General features: G+C 41.0%; 1 long non-coding RNA gene across 1 annotated transcript in view; it reads right to left on the bottom strand.

Moving 5' to 3' along the window:
- LOC140735203 (uncharacterized) overlaps positions 1 to 17447 on the bottom strand; it is a 41163-nt gene extending 23716 nt beyond the window's left edge. Inside the window, exon 1 of the long non-coding RNA XR_012100723.1 lies at positions 17322 to 17447. This is a non-coding gene — a long non-coding RNA (uncharacterized lncRNA). The remainder of the gene's footprint in view (positions 1 to 17321) is intronic.
- Positions 17448 to 17993: the final 546 nt, after the last annotated feature.

Genomic DNA, 17993 nt, shown 5'->3' with positions numbered 1-17993 from the left:
CACAGGGCCAGGGTTTGAGCAATTTGTACAAAGTTCAAACAAGGTGTCAGGGAACCGTTTGACATTAAACTGTGACAAACACATTTTACCTGCTTCAGCTGATCGTTTCAACCTCTTTCTTGCAGCATCTATCACATCCAGCAGACCAACAATACAGTGCAAACTCTAAAACAGATCGCCACATTAAAGTTATTTAACAGCAAAAGGAAACGACAAGAGAAAATAAATGCATTCATCGGTTGACTCAACCTGTGATGTTTTATTGTGGATTTCTTCAATGTATAGGGAACAAAATCCTCTAACAAATCAGGAACAGAATAGGATCAAATACACAATTTCATGTAAGAATTTGTGTAACATCATGATTCATAACAAAACCTAGAAAATGATGGATTATAATTTACTGAGAAATGCTCACCTTGACATGACTTCTCGAATAGAACATGGATGCTAACCTTCTCGTAGTCTAACACACAGGTAAGTTATCTGGACTGGTCATCAATTTATAATGTCATTTTTACATGAGGTTAATCAACCAGAACAACAGAAATAAAATGCCACCAGATATGTACAAGTCACAGCAGAAAATTCACACTATCACCACGCATGAGACAGGCAACACAGAACCATAGAGCCTTTCAGAAAAGGAGACTTCCAGTTTGTACTGTGCTGGTTCTTTGAAAGAGCTGTCGAATTAGTCTAGCTCTCCAGAGCAATGCAATATTCCCTCCAAGTATTTATCTAATTCCCCCTTGAAAATTTGTATTCATTCAGCCAGCTTCCACCAGCCTTCCAGGCACTGCATTCCAGATCTGAACATCATGCATCCCACAAAGAATTCCCCTCATTTACCCTCTGGCTCTTTTGCCAATTAGTTGAAATCTGCCTGCTCTGCTTGTTGACCTTTCTGCCAAGTCTCACAGCAAAACATGCAATATCCAATATTAAAAAAAATAGCAATAAACAGTACACACATACTGCAGACATACAAGCTGGCATCCAACTTACAATGCTGACATCATAAAAAAACATAAATGCCTGTTTGCATTGGGCAAAGTTCAGCACACAGGAGGCATGAAAAACATTGCAGTTTAACTTCAGAAATTCCCATATGCTTTTTGTTTAAAGTGAACATCGCAAGGTTATAAGGAAGAATTCAAACTCTTTCTTAGTGTATTGAAAATATCAGACTCTGTATATTGGGGAGAACATGTTGGATCTAGGTGTTCAATTGCATGCAAGTGTATATAGGCCTGTGTATTTACATATGTGTTTATATGCAAACACAGATTAATTTTCACACTTATGAAAATTAGGTAGCAACCCTAATAATTATCATAATTTATTATCACATTAACCATAATGCTATTACAAATACAAATAATAATTTATCGCAATTATAGCATCAGAATACAGTAATGTGATGCAATTTTCATGTACAAAAATGTACAGACTTTTATCATCTAATTACTTATTTAGGTTTAAATTTACTGTTAAAAGATTCATCAGTTTTTTCAGTGAAATTTCTGCATTTAGTTGTGACTGATTCAACAACACACATGAGGAATAATGCTGCCTTGATTTAACATTGAACAAAGGTACTTTTTAAATAGACAAAAGTCTCAGCTTGTCCGGAACAGAAGGTTTAACAAGTGACAGTTCCGTCATAAGTTTGGGCACCAGGAACATTTTCTAAAGAGACAAAGATTGCTCAAATAGGTTGGGGGATTTATTGGAAACAGATTTTGAATTTAATCCATGGAGGAACTGGGAGACACTGTAGATTGATGATAGCAGAGTAATGGGTGAAGAGGACTTGGTGTTACAATGGATAGATGGATAGAAAAGGCAGATTTTTGGACAAGGATAATTAATGCAGATATAGAAAAGGAAAGATTAGCTTTAAACAATTAAAAATAAAAAAACTACCTTTATTTGCCATTTGTACATTGAAGTATACAGTGAAATTAGTCATTTGCATCGGCAGCCAACAGTGTCTGCAACTACGCTGAGTGCAGGCTGCAGGTGTTGCCACACTTCCGGTGACAACATAGCATGCCCACAACTTACAAACCAGTACCTCTTTGGAAAGTGGAGCACACGGTCACAGGGCGAGCTTACAGGCAGCAGCGGGAATTGTCCCCTATCTTACAGCTGGCGTTGGAAAGCATTACGCTAGCCGCTACATTACTGTTACACCCAACTTACAACATTCAGCTGGGCCAGTCACGTATGGAACAAGTACAAATGTAGTGATGTCAAAGGTGTCAAAGGCATTTACTTGAATATGTTAAGTCAGGAGTCACATTGAGGTAGGGTCTTCAGAATCAGAATAAATCAGGTTTATTATCATGGGCATGTGTCGTGAAATGTGTTAACTTAGTAGCAGTAGTTCAATGCAATACATAATATAGAAGAAAGATATAATAATAATAAAAAATAAGTTAATCAATTACAGTATATGTATAATGAATAGATTAAAACTCATGCAAAAAACAGAAATAATATATATTAAAAAAGAGAGGTAGTGTACAAGGGTTCAATGTCCATTTTGGAATCAGATAGCAGAGGGGAAGAAGCTGTTCCTGAATCACTGAGTGCGTGCCTTCAGGCTTCTGTATCTCGTACCTGATGGTAACAGTGAGTGCTGGGTGCTGGAGGTCCTTAATAATAGATGCTGTCTTTCTGAACCACCGTTCCTTTGTAGTCTAGTACCCAAGTAGGAGCTGACTAAAATTACAACCCTCTGCAGCTTCTTTCAGTCCTGTGCAGTAGCAACCCCCCCCCCCCCCCCATACCATAGAGAGATGCAGCCTGTCAGAATGCTCTCCACAGTACATCTATAGAAGTCTTTGAGTGTATTTGTTGACATACCAAATCTCTTCAAACTCCTAATGAAGCATAGTTGCTGTTTTGCCTTCTCTATAACTGCATCGATATGTTGGGACTGGGTTAAATCCTCAAAGATCTTGACACCCAGGAACTTGAAACTGCTCACTCTCTCCACTCCCAATCCCTCAGTGAGGATTGGTATGAGTTCTTTCATCCTACCCTTCCTGAAGCCCATAATCAGGTCTTTCATCTTACTGACGTTGAGTGCAAGATTATTGCTGCGACACCACTCCACTAGTTGGCATATCTCACTCCTGTACGCCCTCTTGTCACCACCTGAGATTCTACCAACAATGGTTGTATCATCAGCAAATTTATAGATGGTATTTGAGCTATGCCCAGCCACACAGTCAAGGGTATAGAGAGAGTAGAGCAATGGGCTAAGCACACTGAGGTGCACCAGTGTTGATCGTCAGCGAGGAGGGGGTGTTATCACCAATCCAAACAGATTGCAGTCCTCCAGTTAGGAAGCTGAAGATCCAATTGCAGAAAAAGCTTAAGAGGCCTAGTTCTGTAACTTCTCAATCAGGATTGTGGGAATGATGGTATTAAATGCTGAGCTATAGTTGATGAACAGTATCCTGACATAAGAGTTTGTGTTTTCTAGATGGCCTAAAGCCGTGTGAAGAGCCATTGAGATTGCATCTGCCATTGACCTATTGTAGCAATAGGGAAATTGCAATGGTTCCAGTTTCTTGCTGAGGCAGGATTTTCAGTCTAGTCATGACCAACCTCTCAAAGCATTTCATCACTGTCGATGTGAGTGTTACTGGGTGATAGTCATTAAGGCAGCTCACATTATTCTTCTTAGGTTCTGGTATAATTGTTGCCTTTTTGAAGCAAGTGGGAATTTCCGCCCGTAGCAGTGAGAGGTTGAAAATGTCCTTGAATACTCCCGCCAATTGGTTGGCACAGGTTTTCAGAGCCTTACCAGGTACTCCATCGGGACCTTCAGCCTTGCAAGGGTTCACTCTCTTTAAAGACAGCCTAACATTAGCCGTTGAGACAGAGATCACAGGGTCATCAGGTGCAGGATCTTCACAGCTGTAGTTATATTCTCCTTTTCAAAGCAGATATGGAAGGCATTGAGTTCATCTGGTAGTGAAGCATCACTGCCATTCATTCTATTGGGTTTCACTTTGCAGGAAGTAATGTCTTGCAAGCCCTGCCAGAGTTGTTGTTCATCCAATGTCACCTCCGACCTCATTCAAAATTGTCTCTTCACCCTTGAAATAGCCCTCCACAGATCATACCTGGTTTTTTGGTACGGGCCTGGATCGTCAGACCTGAATGCCACAGATCTAGGCTTCAGCAGATGACATACCGCCTGGTTCACCTACAGCTTTTGGTTTGGGAATGTACAGTAAGACTTTGTAGGCGCACACTCATCGACACAGGTTTTAATGAAGTCGGTAACAACTGCAGCATACTCATCCAGGTTTGAAGATGAATCCCTGAATACAGTCCAGTCCACCAATTCAAAGCAGTCTTGTTAGCGCTCCTGTGCTTCCCTTGTCTGTACCTTCCTGGTCCTCACTGCTGGTCTTCAGTCTCTGCCTATAGTCAGAGAGTAGAAGTACAGCCAGGTGATCAACTTCCCGAAGTGAGGGCATCGAACAGCACGGTAGGCATTATTGATGGTGATGTAGCAATGGTCCAGTGTGTTGTTTACTCTAGTACTGCAAGTGATCTGTTGATGGTAATTGCTTAGTGATTTTTTTCAGACTGGCCTGGTTAAAATCTCCCAAAACAATGGTGAAGGTGATAGGGTGTGCTGTTTCGTGCATGTTGATCCCATTGCTGAGATCATCTAAAGCCTGATTGACATTGTCCTGAGGTGGAATGTATACTGCTACCAAAATAATCCCAGAGATCTCCCGTGGTAGGTAAAAAGAACTGTACTTATCTGCTAGATATTCCAGGTCTGGTGAGCAGAATTGGGACAGCACTGATATATTGGTGCACCAAGAAGAGTTGATCATGAGGCATACTGCTCCACCTCTACTTTTGAGAGAATCTATAGATCTATCCTGATGGTGTATAGTAAACCTGTTGATCTGAATCGCTGCATCAGGTACAGAAGAGGTTAACCAGGATTCCGTGAAACAAAGGACACACGCAGTCCTAATGTCCCTCTGATTCAGCACCCTGGCTCTGAGATCATTGATTTTATTCACCAGAGACTGCACGTTTGCCAGCAAGACAGTTGGTATAGGGAGTTCAAAACCCCGTTTCCTTAAACGCACTTGTATCCCTGATCTGCAGCCGTGCTTCCTGTGTGGAATCCTACAAGGACGCATCCATCCACAATCAGTACTGTTTCCGTCAGTTTAAAGCAGCGATAGTTCATTTAAATGTATTAAGACATCTTTGTTGACTGTACTGACCTTGGAAACAGTTGTGCTTTTTAACTGTATCAGGCTGAAATGAGAATATTTAATCGTATCCATTGAGAGTTCTGTTGCTACCCGAGTCGCCCTTAGGTGCCATGGAAGTGATTGGGGATAGGATTTTTTAATTTCTGTTTATTGATTTACAGCACGGAATAGGCTCTTCCGGCCCTTGGAGCCGTGCTGCCTAGCAATCCACCGCTTTTTAATCAGAGCCTAATCACAGAACAATTTACTATCACCAATTAACTTAATGACCAATATGTCTTTGGACTGTGGGAGGAAACCAGAGCACCCGGAGGAACCCATGTGGCATCACAGAGAACATTCAACTCCTTACAGGCAGCAGTGGGAATTGAACCCAGGATAACGGTACTGTGAAGTGTTGCGCTAATCACTATGCCACCATGCCACCCCCAAACCTCCTTCCCTTGAGGTTGTGGAGCTTTGGGGTTTTTCAAGTTCAGAATCAGAATCAGGCTTGTTATTACTGACAGGACGTGGTGAAGTCTGTTGTTTTGTGCCAGCAGTAGAGCACAAGACATAAAAAAAATTACTTGCAGTTACAATAAAAAATAAATAAATAGTGTAAAAGAGGAGTGGAGAGTTATGTACGTAGGCTCATGGAATGTTTAGAAATCTGATGGTCTGGGAGAATAAGCTATTTTAAAATGCTTGTGTATGTGTGTGTTCAGGCTCCTGTGCCTCCTGATCGTAGCAATGAGAAGAGGGTATGTCCCGGATGGTAAGCTTTCTTGAAGGATAATAATTAATGGACGCCGCCTTCTTGAGGCGCTGCCTTTTGAAGAAGCCCTCAGTGGTGCGGACGTTTGTGCTCATGATGGAGCCGGATGAGTCCACAACTCTGTTCAGCCTCTTTCGATTGGATCCTACCGCCCACAGCAGCCATAAAACCCTCCACAGTACATCTGTAGTCATTTGCTTGAGTCCTTGGTGACATACAAAATCTCATCAAACCCCTAATGACTTATATGCCTTCATCATAATTGCATCAATATGTTGGGCTCACAATAGGTTTTCAAGAACAAAACTGCTCTCCCTTTCCACTGCCAACCTTTGATGAGGACTGCTATGTTTTCTCCTGATTTCTCCTTCCTGAAGTTCATAATCATTTCCTTGGTCTTGCTGACAGTGAGTGCATGGTTGTTGTTATGGATCTACCTCACTCCTGTACACCTCCTTCTCGCCACCCGAGATCCGGCCAACAACAGTGGTATGGAAAAGCCTATCCACGTCAACTCGACCTATCCCGCTCAGTGGTATACATGACGTTTGAGCTGTGCCAAGCCACACAGTCGTGAGTATAGGGAGAATAGAGCAGTGGGCAAAGATCATGTCCTTGAGTTACGCCTGTGTTGATTGTCATTGACGAGAAGATGAGATTACAGTTCCACACTGAGTGTGGTCTCCCAATGAGGCAGTCAAGGATCCATTTGTAGAGGGAGGTAGAAAAACCTGGGTTTTGAAGCTCGCTGATTAGTACTGAGGGAAAGTGAATACAACTCGGGTGATTCAGCGTGGCAGGTTGGGGCTAGAATTGGTGACGAGGAGGAACAGTGTACAGCAAAAGCTGAAGATGATAGCATCAATCTTCTCACATTTTAGCTGGGGGGGGGGGAGGTACAGTTCATCTTGTACAAATATCAAAGAGAATAATTTAGCCTCAAACTGCAAGTTCACAAGGCTTGGAATCAGTGTTTGCAATCTATCTTGCCCTTCCATAATATGAATCAACTCTCTTTAACAACCTTAAATTGTAATTAAAGATTTTTTTTAAGGGACTAGTTTTGCGATAAGCCAAACCAGCAACCCAGCTTCTTAATGTCTACAGTCCTGTCATAAAACCTGAGGAAAAATATTAAATTTAATCACACACAACACTGCTACACTGTACAAATTAGCTGCCATCCTTATTTATAGGTCCCTAAAACCTACATTTGGAAAGCAAATTAAATTGTGTAAGATACTGCTGAGTATTTTTGGAGCAAGCAAGAGCATTTCAACATTGATTTCAGATTTCATTCTCGTGAAATGAAGTCAGGTTTCTGTGTCTTTACAGGAGGCACTCAAACTACAAACAATAGTGTTTTTAAATTAACCATACTCAATCCAACAACTGAATGGCCTTTGCAGATGCAATTAGCTGCCAGAAGCTTCAATCAATTCAGCCAACATACAAGAGGACTGTTGGCTCCAAATACTGGCACTTCACAAATAGAAGTTGCTGGCCAGGAAATGGTTCATACCATGGAACATAAACTGATAGGAACAGTTCCATCAGGCACCTTCCCTGGCCAACACATAAATTTAACAGTTTGTGCATCATCTCATCTCTCTGGGAGACTAGACTGACTCAAACACAAAGGGAAAATAACTCTCTGGGATGAAATGTTCTCCTCCGATTCTGAGTTCTTGCCCCACCCATCCACCTGTTTCTTTTTGTCCCAGCCCTATTGATGGTCTTGCTTTCAACATTGAAACACTACACTCTGGAATTATTTATTTAAAGATACAACACAGAATAGGCCCTTCCTGCCCTTTAAGCCACACCACCAAGCAACCCCCAATTTAACCCTAATCACAAGACAACTTACAATGACCAATTAACCCAGCATTTTTGGACCATGGGAGGGAACTGGAGCTCATGGAGGAAGCCCACACAATCACAGGAAGAAGGCACAAACTCCTTACAGACTGCGGTGGGAACTGCCCCTAAACCTCCTCCCCTCTAAAAGCCTCACTTTGCTCCTTGAAGGTACTTCTCAAAAATTTGAACAAGCTCTTGATCTGCACAACATCTCTCAAAGTAGCTCCACTCCAAGTGTTGTTTAATGATGCACTTTCAAAATGAATTTTGTTAATAATGTTAAAGTGATATATAAATGCTGTTGTCAGGAGGAATACTAAATGCAATAATGTATGTATGCTTGCATCAGACATCCGGAAATATAAAATAGGCAGAGGCCAGAATTGGCAAGCTTCTCCACTTTTACATTTGCTTTGATGTGTGATTTCCGGGCCATCTCCTGTTACAGTCAGATCAGCAATAGGAGGGAGTATTTACAAATTGTGTAGGTGAGGCAAGATAGATGTTGCATTTCAGAGGATCCTGCTGAGCAGATACCCACTTCAAAGAGCCCCCGGATAGATGGACCCTAAAGACCAACTTCTGCAGATTGAAGGATCAATAAACAGGCAATTTAAAAAAAATATAGAGAGACTTGCATTTATGTAGCCCTTTTAATATCTCATTCAGGATTGACCCACAGTAAATTTCTTACATTGGAGGCAACCACTCAGTCCATCAAATGCACGTCAATTGAAAAATAACTACATGCCCGACAGGTCATGGCTCTTTCAATACTCATCAAACTATTTTTAAATGTATCGAGATTTCCTAACTCTTTAAGACAGTGAATTTCATATCTTGCTTGGTAGAAAAAATCCGCACCTCTAATCCTTCGATCAATTAGTTTAAGTCTATTCCCCCTGTATTTTTTGACCATTCTGCTAGTGAAAAGATAGTTATAGAGATATAGAAAGTGGGACCATGAGGAGATTGGCTGTTTCAGCCTTTGAGTCTGCTCTAACATTCAACTCAAGTGTAGATTCATACAATATAGAAGCAAGCCAAAAAGTCCATGCTAACCAAGATTCCCATCTAAGCTAGTCCCATTTGTCTGTGTTTGGCCCATATCACTATCCATAGATGACTTTCAATCTCAGTATTGGTTTCTTGCTTTCTCTTCATAATCCTTGCAACACACACACATTGCGGGAGAAGTACAGCTGACATTTCGGACCGAGAAATATGTAGAATCAGAATCAGGTTTACTATCACCGGCATGTGACGTGAAATTTGTTAGTTTAGTAGCAGCAGTTCAATGCAATACATAATACAGAAGAAAAAATAATAATAATAATAATAAATAAATAAATCTTATTCAGTATACTTTATACGTATATTGAATTAATCAAAAATTGTGCAAAAAAACAGAAATACTATATGTTAAAAGAAAAGTGAGGTAATGTCCAAGGGTTCAATGTCCATTGTAGAATCGGATGACAGAGGGGAAGAAGCTGTTCCTGAATCGCTGAGTGTGTGCCTTCTGTACCTCCTACCTGATGGTACCAGTAAGAAAAGGGCATGCCCTGGGTGCTGTTCCTTAATAATGGATGCTGCCTTTCTGAGACACCACTCCTTGAAGATGTCCTTGGTACTTTGTAGGCTAGTACCCAAAATGGAGCTGAATAAATTTAGAATCCTCTGCAGCTTCTTTCAGTCCTGTGCAGTAGCACCCCCTCCCATACCAGACAGTGATGCAGCCTGTCAGAATGCTCTCCACAGTACATCTATAGAAGCTTTTGAGTGTATTTGCTGACATGCCAAATCTCTTCAAATTCCTAATAAAGTATAGCCGCTGTCTTGCCTTCTTTATAACTACATCAATATGTTGGGACCAGGTTAGATCCTCAGAGATCTTGACACCCAGGAACTTGAAACTGCTCACTCTCTCCACTTCTGACCCCTCTATGACGATTGGTTTGTGCTCCTCCGTCTTACCCTTCCTGAGGTCCACAATCAGCTCTTTCGTCTTACTGATGTTGAGTGCCAGATTGTTGCTGCGGCACCACTCCACTAGTTGGCATATCTCACTCCTGTACGCCCTCTCATCTCCATCTGAGATTCTACCAACAATCGTTGTATTGTCAGCAAATTTATAGATGGGATTTGTGCTATGCCTAGACAGACAGACAGACAGACAGACAGACAGACCTACTTTATTGATCCCAAGGGAAATTGGGTTTCGCCACACAGTCATAGGTATAGAGAGGGTAGAGCATTGGGCTAAGCACACACTCCTGAGGTGCGCCAGTGTTGATCATCAGCGAGGATTGATTAACACCAATCTGCACAGATTGTGGTCTTCTGGTTAGGAAGCTGAGGATCCAATTGCAGAGTGAAGTACAGAGGCCCAGGTTCTGTAACTTCTCAATCAGGATTGTGGGAATAATGGTAATACACGCTGAGCTATAGTCAATGAACAGCATCCTTACATAAGTGCTTGTGTTGTCCAGGTGGTCTAAAGCCGTGTGGAGAGCCATTCAGAATCCATCTGCCATTGACCTATTGTGGCGATAGGCAAATTGCAATGGGTCCAGGTCCTTGCTGAGGCAGGAGTTCAGTCTAGTCTTGACCAACCTCTCAAAGCATTTCATCACTGTCAATGTGAGTGCTATGGGATGATGGTCATTAAGGCAGCTCACATTATTCTTCTTAGGCACTGGTATTATTGTTGCCTTTTTGAAGCAAGTGAGAACTTATGCCTGTAGCAGTGAGAGGTTGAAAATGTCCTTGAATACTCCCGCCAGTTGTTTGGCACAGGTTTTCAGAGCCTTACCAGGTATTCCATCGGGACCTTCAACCTTGAGAGGGTTCACTCTCGTTAAAGACAGCCTAACATCAGCCTCTGAAACAGAGATCACAGGTCATCAGGTGCAGCAAGGATCTTCACAGCTGTAGTTGTGCTCTCCCTTTCAAAGCGGGCATAGAAAGTGTTGAGTTCATCTGGTAATGAAGCATCACTGCCATTCATGCTATTGGGTTTCACTTTGCAGGAAGTAATGTCTTGCAAGCCCTGCCAGAGTTTCTGTGCATCCAATGTTGCCTTCAACCTCTTTCAAAATTGTCTCTTCACCCTTGAAATAGCCCTCCGCAGATCATACCTGGTTTTCCAGTACAGGCCTGGATCATCAGACCTGAATGCCACAGATCTAGCCTTCAGCAGATGGCGTAACTCCTGGTTTATCCACGGCTTTTGGTTTGGGAATGTACAGTAAGACTTTGTAGGTACACACTCATCCACATAGGCTTTAGTGACGTCAGTAACATCTGCAGCATACTCATCTAGGTTTGAAGTTGAATTCCTGAGTACAGTCCAGTACACTGATTCAAAGCAGTCCTGTAGGTGCTCCTGTGCTTCCCTTGTCCATACCTTCTTGGTCCTCACTGCTGGTGCTGCAGTCTTCAGTCTCTGCCGATACTCAGGGAGTAGAAGTACAGCCAGGTGATCAGACTTCCTGAAGTGAGGGTGTGGAATAGCATAGTAGGCATTCTTGATGGTGCTGTAGCAATGGTCCAGTGTGTTGTTTCCTCTGGTATTGCAAGTGATCTGTTGATGGTAATTGCTTAGTGATTTTTTCAGGCTGGCCTGGTTAAAATCTCCCAAAACTTGATCCCATTGCTCAGATCATCTAAAGCCTGTTTGACATTGGCCTGAGGTGGAATGTAAACTGCTAACAAAATGACCCTCGAGAACTCCCGTGACAGGTAAAAAGGATGGCACTTAAGCCATGGAAGGATATGATTAGACCAAATAGCTGGATGCAAAATTAATAAGTGGAATTCAATAAAGAGAAGTGTGAACTAACACTATTGGGGAAGGGAAAGAAAACAAGGCAGCATACATTAAAAGGAGGAACAGACGGTCCTTGTTAGAAACATCCACAGGTACTCAAGATAAAATCAATTCAGGTGAATTGTAAGGTGCCCCTTCCTGCACCATCAATTGTGCATCTTCTCACTGAGGAATTAAGTGGAAAAAAGCTTACTGCAAGTATGAAAATGGATGAGAACCCACTGGGGTCCAGTATCCAAACCTTTCCTGTTATTACCAATTCTCAGTTACATAACCGAGCCTAACGTAGAACTAAGTTCAGCTAGGTCATGCTTATGTATAAAGCCATGTCGCGTAGAATAAATCTAAACTGGAGTAACGTGTTGAATGGAAAGCAATGGCTGTAGTACAGAATAAATGTCCCTAATTGTCAACTTCAGTCCAGATGAAGAGTCTCGACCTGAAACATCGACTGTTCATTTCCCTCCATGTATGCTGCCTGACCTACTGAGCATTTTATGCATTGCTCCAGATTCCAATCTCTTGGAGTCTCCAAATGACATCTGTTCAAGATCCTGGAGGCAACAGAATTTCATTCTTTTCGAACGATTGGGGGAAATAAGAGATCTACTCTTGAGTAACGCACACAGAGTACTGAAGGAACTCAGCAGGTCAGGCAGCATCTAGGAGGGGAATATGCTTTCGACATTTCAGGCCAAGCCCCTCATCAGCATGCTGCCTGACCTGCTGAGTTCCTCCTTTTGTGTGTGTTCCTCTGTATTTCCAGCATTTGCAAAACCCTTTGTGTTTATGAAACTGCTCTACATTCAGCAATACTTCCAGGAAAGAGATAGACCAAAAGATCTGAATATATTCACCTACTTATTCTTGATATTTAACAGTGTGCCAAAGTTGGTTACACAGTTAAGCAGCGAGGAGAATTCTGCAGTTAAATCAGCTGTACAACATGTTTTATTATATGTTTCAATTTCATTTCATTACACACTAGAAGATTTCAATGAAGCATTTAGCCTGATAAAAAGAATCCTTGGCACTGATTTAATAAAACAATAAAAAGAGATTCAAATATTTAAAACAATCAAAGAGACAGATAATTACCGAGTATGAAATGAAATTAGCACCTTGGCTCCAATTTATGGAAAGACATTTCATTGTGATCAATTGGAGATCTAACCATTGTGACTGATCCTTTTCAGTGTGGGATTTAGATCCTGATACCAATCCAAGACGCAGCATCCCATCTGTATGGCCATCCTAAATGATCATACCCATCACCACAGGCATTTCATGTGTAGTATAGGCGCAGTGTGCTCCATCTACAGAGATGGTATTCATTTTATAATTAGTAATTCCTTGCAGCCGCAGCATTGGCATTGTTTTCCATTTGAGAGTTTTAGTTAGTGGCTCTGTTTAGCCTAGCATTTATTATTTTGCACTCCCTCTAAACTTTGTTCGCCTAAAATCTGTGAGCTATCGACCTGTTTCAGTGTCTCTCTCTCTGTCCGCACTTGGGTCATATCCAAATGTAATGACAGATAAATAGACCATAAGACGTAAGAGCAGAATTAGGCCACTCGGCCCATCAAGCCTTCTCTACCATTCCTTCATGGCTGATTTATTATCCCTCTAAACCCCATGCTCCTGCTGTCTCCCAGTACTCTTTGATGCCTTGACAAACCAAGCACATATCGTTCTCTGCTTTAAATATGCACAATGACTTGGACTCCACAGCCATCTGTGGCAATGAATTAACAGATTCACCATCCTCTGGCTAAAGAAATTCTTTCCCATCTCTGTTATAAATGGAAATTTATCAATTCTGAGGATGGTGCCAAACGTTGGACTCAAACCAGCGACCCTGAGATTAAGAGTTTCATGCTTTACCAACTGAGCCAGCCAAGACCAACCATCAGGGAGTGCCTGCAGGGGAGCAGGCTCAAACTTGGAAGTAAGCTGGTGCAGTGAAGTACCCACCGAGCTAAAGCTGACAGCTGTGGAGTCCAAGTCATTGCAAATTTGCAGAAGTATAAAGGGTAAAGTAGTGAAAAGTAAGAACAGATATTTAAAGTGGATAGCATCACATGAAGTGCAAAGAGGGCAGGGATCATAGACACAAAACATGCAAAGCAATGGGAAAGCCTGTGAAGAGTATCAGCACCTTATAGTGAGATCAGAGAGAGTGGATGATGAAATCTTCAAGATGAATGACTGAATTCTTTAATTACCAGTTAAGAATCAATTGTAAGATTTAGTGATTAATTAATCCTACAAAGAAGTGAAAAAACAACAAGGATACCACAGTCCTACTTGCAGATATAACTGAATCTGCTTTGGGAATCAAAAAACTAGAGGTAGGATTAAACATGCACTTTGAACAGGACAATGGAAATATCTAATTGTTTAGTATTCAATATTGACACCTGGTTAAGGGATAATTCTTTCTATTTTTCAATGGGATGCTTACCCTAAATCACAGGGACTCCCACCATCTGGGACTACATAAACTTTAATAAATCATCCTTAAAGCGTCTGCAAGTCATAGAATTATCATGCTGTTTTAAATCACATTTTTTGATTCCCAGATGAGCCTTAGAGAATATCCCAGAGTGCAAGTGTGGCTAGAGGAACTCTCTGAGTTTTAGCAATTACTTTTATCATATTCTCCTGGCACACTGACTCTGTAGATTGCTGATGAGCTGCTCACTGCTGTTTTTTTTTTTCTGTGAGTTATAATTTACGTGTAGGACCTGCAATAAAAAATGAATCAATAAAAGATAAAATGAGAATTCCATTGTTGGAAAGAACTGCAAAACATTCAGAGTTTTGTATGAGAGAGCTAAAAGAAAACAACGGGGATCAGTGCCCATAAAATACACATCTGCATTCTAAAACATTTTTGACTTAAACTAGAAAAAGAATTGGAAGAAGGTTACCAATTTTGAAACATTTTTAGTTATCCATAAACTGATTTAATTGATGCAGCTTATGGGCTGGACTCTAGTTGATGTTACAATGCTTTTCTGGTTTCTGGTTGCTCTTTTTTTATTGTTGTTTTGTGCGATTTTGATTGAAGTGGACTGGTTCTGCGGCCTGCAGTCAACGAATGACACAATGCTAAATTGAACTGAACTGAACTGAACTCCAGCCCTTTATCTCTTTCACCAATTGACTTGCCAGCTCTTTACTTCACTGCTCTCCCCCTCCTGGTTTCAACTACCACCTACTATTTTGTATTTCTTCCTCCCTCCCCCCAACCTTCTTACTCTGACTTCTCATCTTCGTTTCTCCAGTCCTGATAAAAGCTCTCAGCCTGAAATGTCAACATTTTATTCTTTTCCGTAGATGCTCCCTGTCCTGCTGAGTTCCTTCAGTATTTTGTATGTGTTGGTTGGATTTCCAGCAACTGTAGATTTTCTCTTGTTTGTGATTGAACTAAGCTGAAACTTACTAGACTGTCTCAATAACTCTATAGTTTGATTTTTTATATTCTGTGAGTTTTGCTGTTTGCATGAATTGTTCTATATTTTTGCGCATTGGATGTTTGCTGTTTACTTTAAATGTATTCCATGGTGTTTCTTTCTTTCATGGCTGTCTGCAGGAAACAAATCCCAGGATTGGATATTGCATACATAATTTGATAATAAATGTTCTTTGAATCTTTATGTGTTTTTCATTTATTCATTGAAAAATATGAGTCTTATTTCACTTAACCACTGCATTCCTTCCAATGAAGTTTCTTCCATCTGGGTGAAAAGTTCCAGGATTTACATCCAGAGGTGTTGGAAGAACAGTAATCCAATTTCAAATGAGAATGCTGGAAGAGGTCTGAGGGGAAGCTGAGGGTGCTGATGTCCCCAGGTTGCTCATATCATTCTTGGTAGCAAAGGTGACAGGTCTAGGAAGTGATCCTAAAGTGTAGTTGATGTTGGATCCTGATGCTCTTGTGATCCACAGGTTCTTTTCAGGTAAAGAATGAGACATAAAGCTTATAGCTTACAACCATTTTATTATTAAGTGTTATAAGAGCAAGGAAGCATCAAGAGAGCAAAGAAAAGATGAAGGAAGAAGTAGTCATTTCTCATACTCAGACTAGAGATAAACAAAATTTCAGAGATGGCAATTAACCTATAAAATCGTCAGATTCAAGTAGCACAGAAAAATACAGAAGCAACTGTATTGTAATCACCGAAAAATCCTCTCAAGGTAGGATATCAGGACATGAAGTTAAATAATAGTGCAATGCAGATCGATGGTTTGCAAGCAGCCTCTAACAAGGAAAAGCTAAAAAGAACTTGCATTTCTAGGCACTTTTCTTGTGCATTACAATATGGTGAGGCCAGGATTTTTTGTTTGGATTTTTAATCAATGCAAAGTGCTTTCTTCACCAATAAAACATGGTAAAAACTATCAATCTCAGCCATGTCAATTTTATATTATTATCTATTTTGTTTTTGGGATGCTGCACATGACTTTCAAAATGCTCGTATAGATCACTGACCAATCAGGATCGAAGAAGAAAATAAAGAGTGAAAACATGGGAGGAAACAAAAGTTACGAGTACGTGCAGGAAGGTTCTGTCAAAAAAATTAACCATTTCATTGGTGCTATTACCAATTTCCTTTAGTCACCAAAAATCGATACATGCTTTATATTTTTTCATAACATAGGAGGCCATTTGGCCCATCAAGCTCCCAGACTAATCCCATCAGTGTGCAGCATGACAGCGTAGTGGGTAGTGCAATGCTTTATAGCACACCAGCTGCAAGATCAGGGTTTAATTCCAGCCACTAACAGTAAGGAGTTTGTACATTCTCGCTGTGATAGGTGTGGATTTCCTCTGAGTGCTTTTGTTTCCTCCCACATTCCAAAGACATTAGGATTAGAGTTAATGGGTTGTGGGCAAGCTATGTTGGCTTTGGAAGTGCAGCAACACTGCCGGGCTGTCCCAGCCCTTCCCATATACAAGCCATGCATTTCACTGTATGTTCGATGTACATGTGACAAATAAAGCAAATCTTAATCTTAATCTTCTCCTATATACAGACATACACTCAGTTGCCACCTTATTAGGTACCTACTGTACTGAGTGTAAATTTTTTTTAAAACAATGAAGGAAGTGGAACCCTCTTGGGAACAAATAAGACATTGCACAAACATAAACAAAGTCAAATGCCTCCCTTTCGATTACCCTCCCTTCTCCTCCCCACCAACCCATCCTCCAAGTAAATTCTGTCAACCCTGGTTTCTGCTTGCAAAGTCCAACACTCAGCAGCACGAAGACTTTCTTTTCATCCTTGTGTTGTACACATCAAGAGATTCACAATTCCTTCATGTTGTGCTGGTGATAAGTTGTTCCCTCATCAATTTTACAAAGGATAGTAGCTTTACATCTGTTATTATTACATGGAAAATACATTTACTTCCACTTGACATCCAGAGATTTTGTCTGGAAAAGACAACAGATTAAGCAGGAGCATCTGTACCTTGCTGTACTCAGACACATAAATGGATATTTATGCTCTGATCCTCCTTGTGACAACATCATGCATTATTTGAATCTTGTCAAAAGGTGTCAAGGTGATAAGGTTTTACAGCTTACCCACTGAATCCCATGGGATAAAGTGCATCAGTATACGTCCAAAGAGATGAGATACTGCCATTGTACCTGTTTGCGATGGAACTACTGAAACATCAGTCTCTCATCCACAAATTGTGTGGTAGGAATAGGCGGGCAAATAGCTGGAGAAACTTTGAAGTGTCTTTCACTAGCGACAGAACAATAGGCTTAGCCCAGCGTCATTGTAGGTGGAGACAGGAGAGAAAAAGAAAACAAGGGAAACCACAATCATTTCCAATTAAAGAGAAACAGGAAACACTGGAAATGCACAGCAGAGCAGTCGGTCTATGTAATAGAAAGATGTGTTAGCCCTTTAAAACACTTCCTTGTGAGATGCATAACATTTACACCCACTGGCCACGTTATCAGGTACACCCAGAACTGTGGTTGTGGGGGAAGGTATTGTTAAGCCTACATACAAAGTCAGAAAATGAAAGATTGAGCAATGTGGCACTAATGTTCTGAGATGTGTATATTTCAGGGCAAGGAGTATTGTAGGAAAGATGGATGAGCTTAGGGTATGAACCTGCATGTGAAATTATAGCATTGCAGCCATCAGTGAGACTTGGTTGCAGAAGGTGCAGGACTGTTCTGGGGTTCTGTTGTTTTGCACACGATAGAGCAAGATGAATTAAAGGCGGAGGGATAATATTA

Source organism: Hemitrygon akajei, chromosome 11, assembly GCF_048418815.1.
Source record: "Hemitrygon akajei chromosome 11, sHemAka1.3, whole genome shotgun sequence".
NCBI classification, from domain to species: domain Eukaryota; kingdom Metazoa; phylum Chordata; class Chondrichthyes; order Myliobatiformes; family Dasyatidae; genus Hemitrygon; species Hemitrygon akajei.
This window is presented reverse-complemented; position numbering and strand designations above follow the sequence as displayed.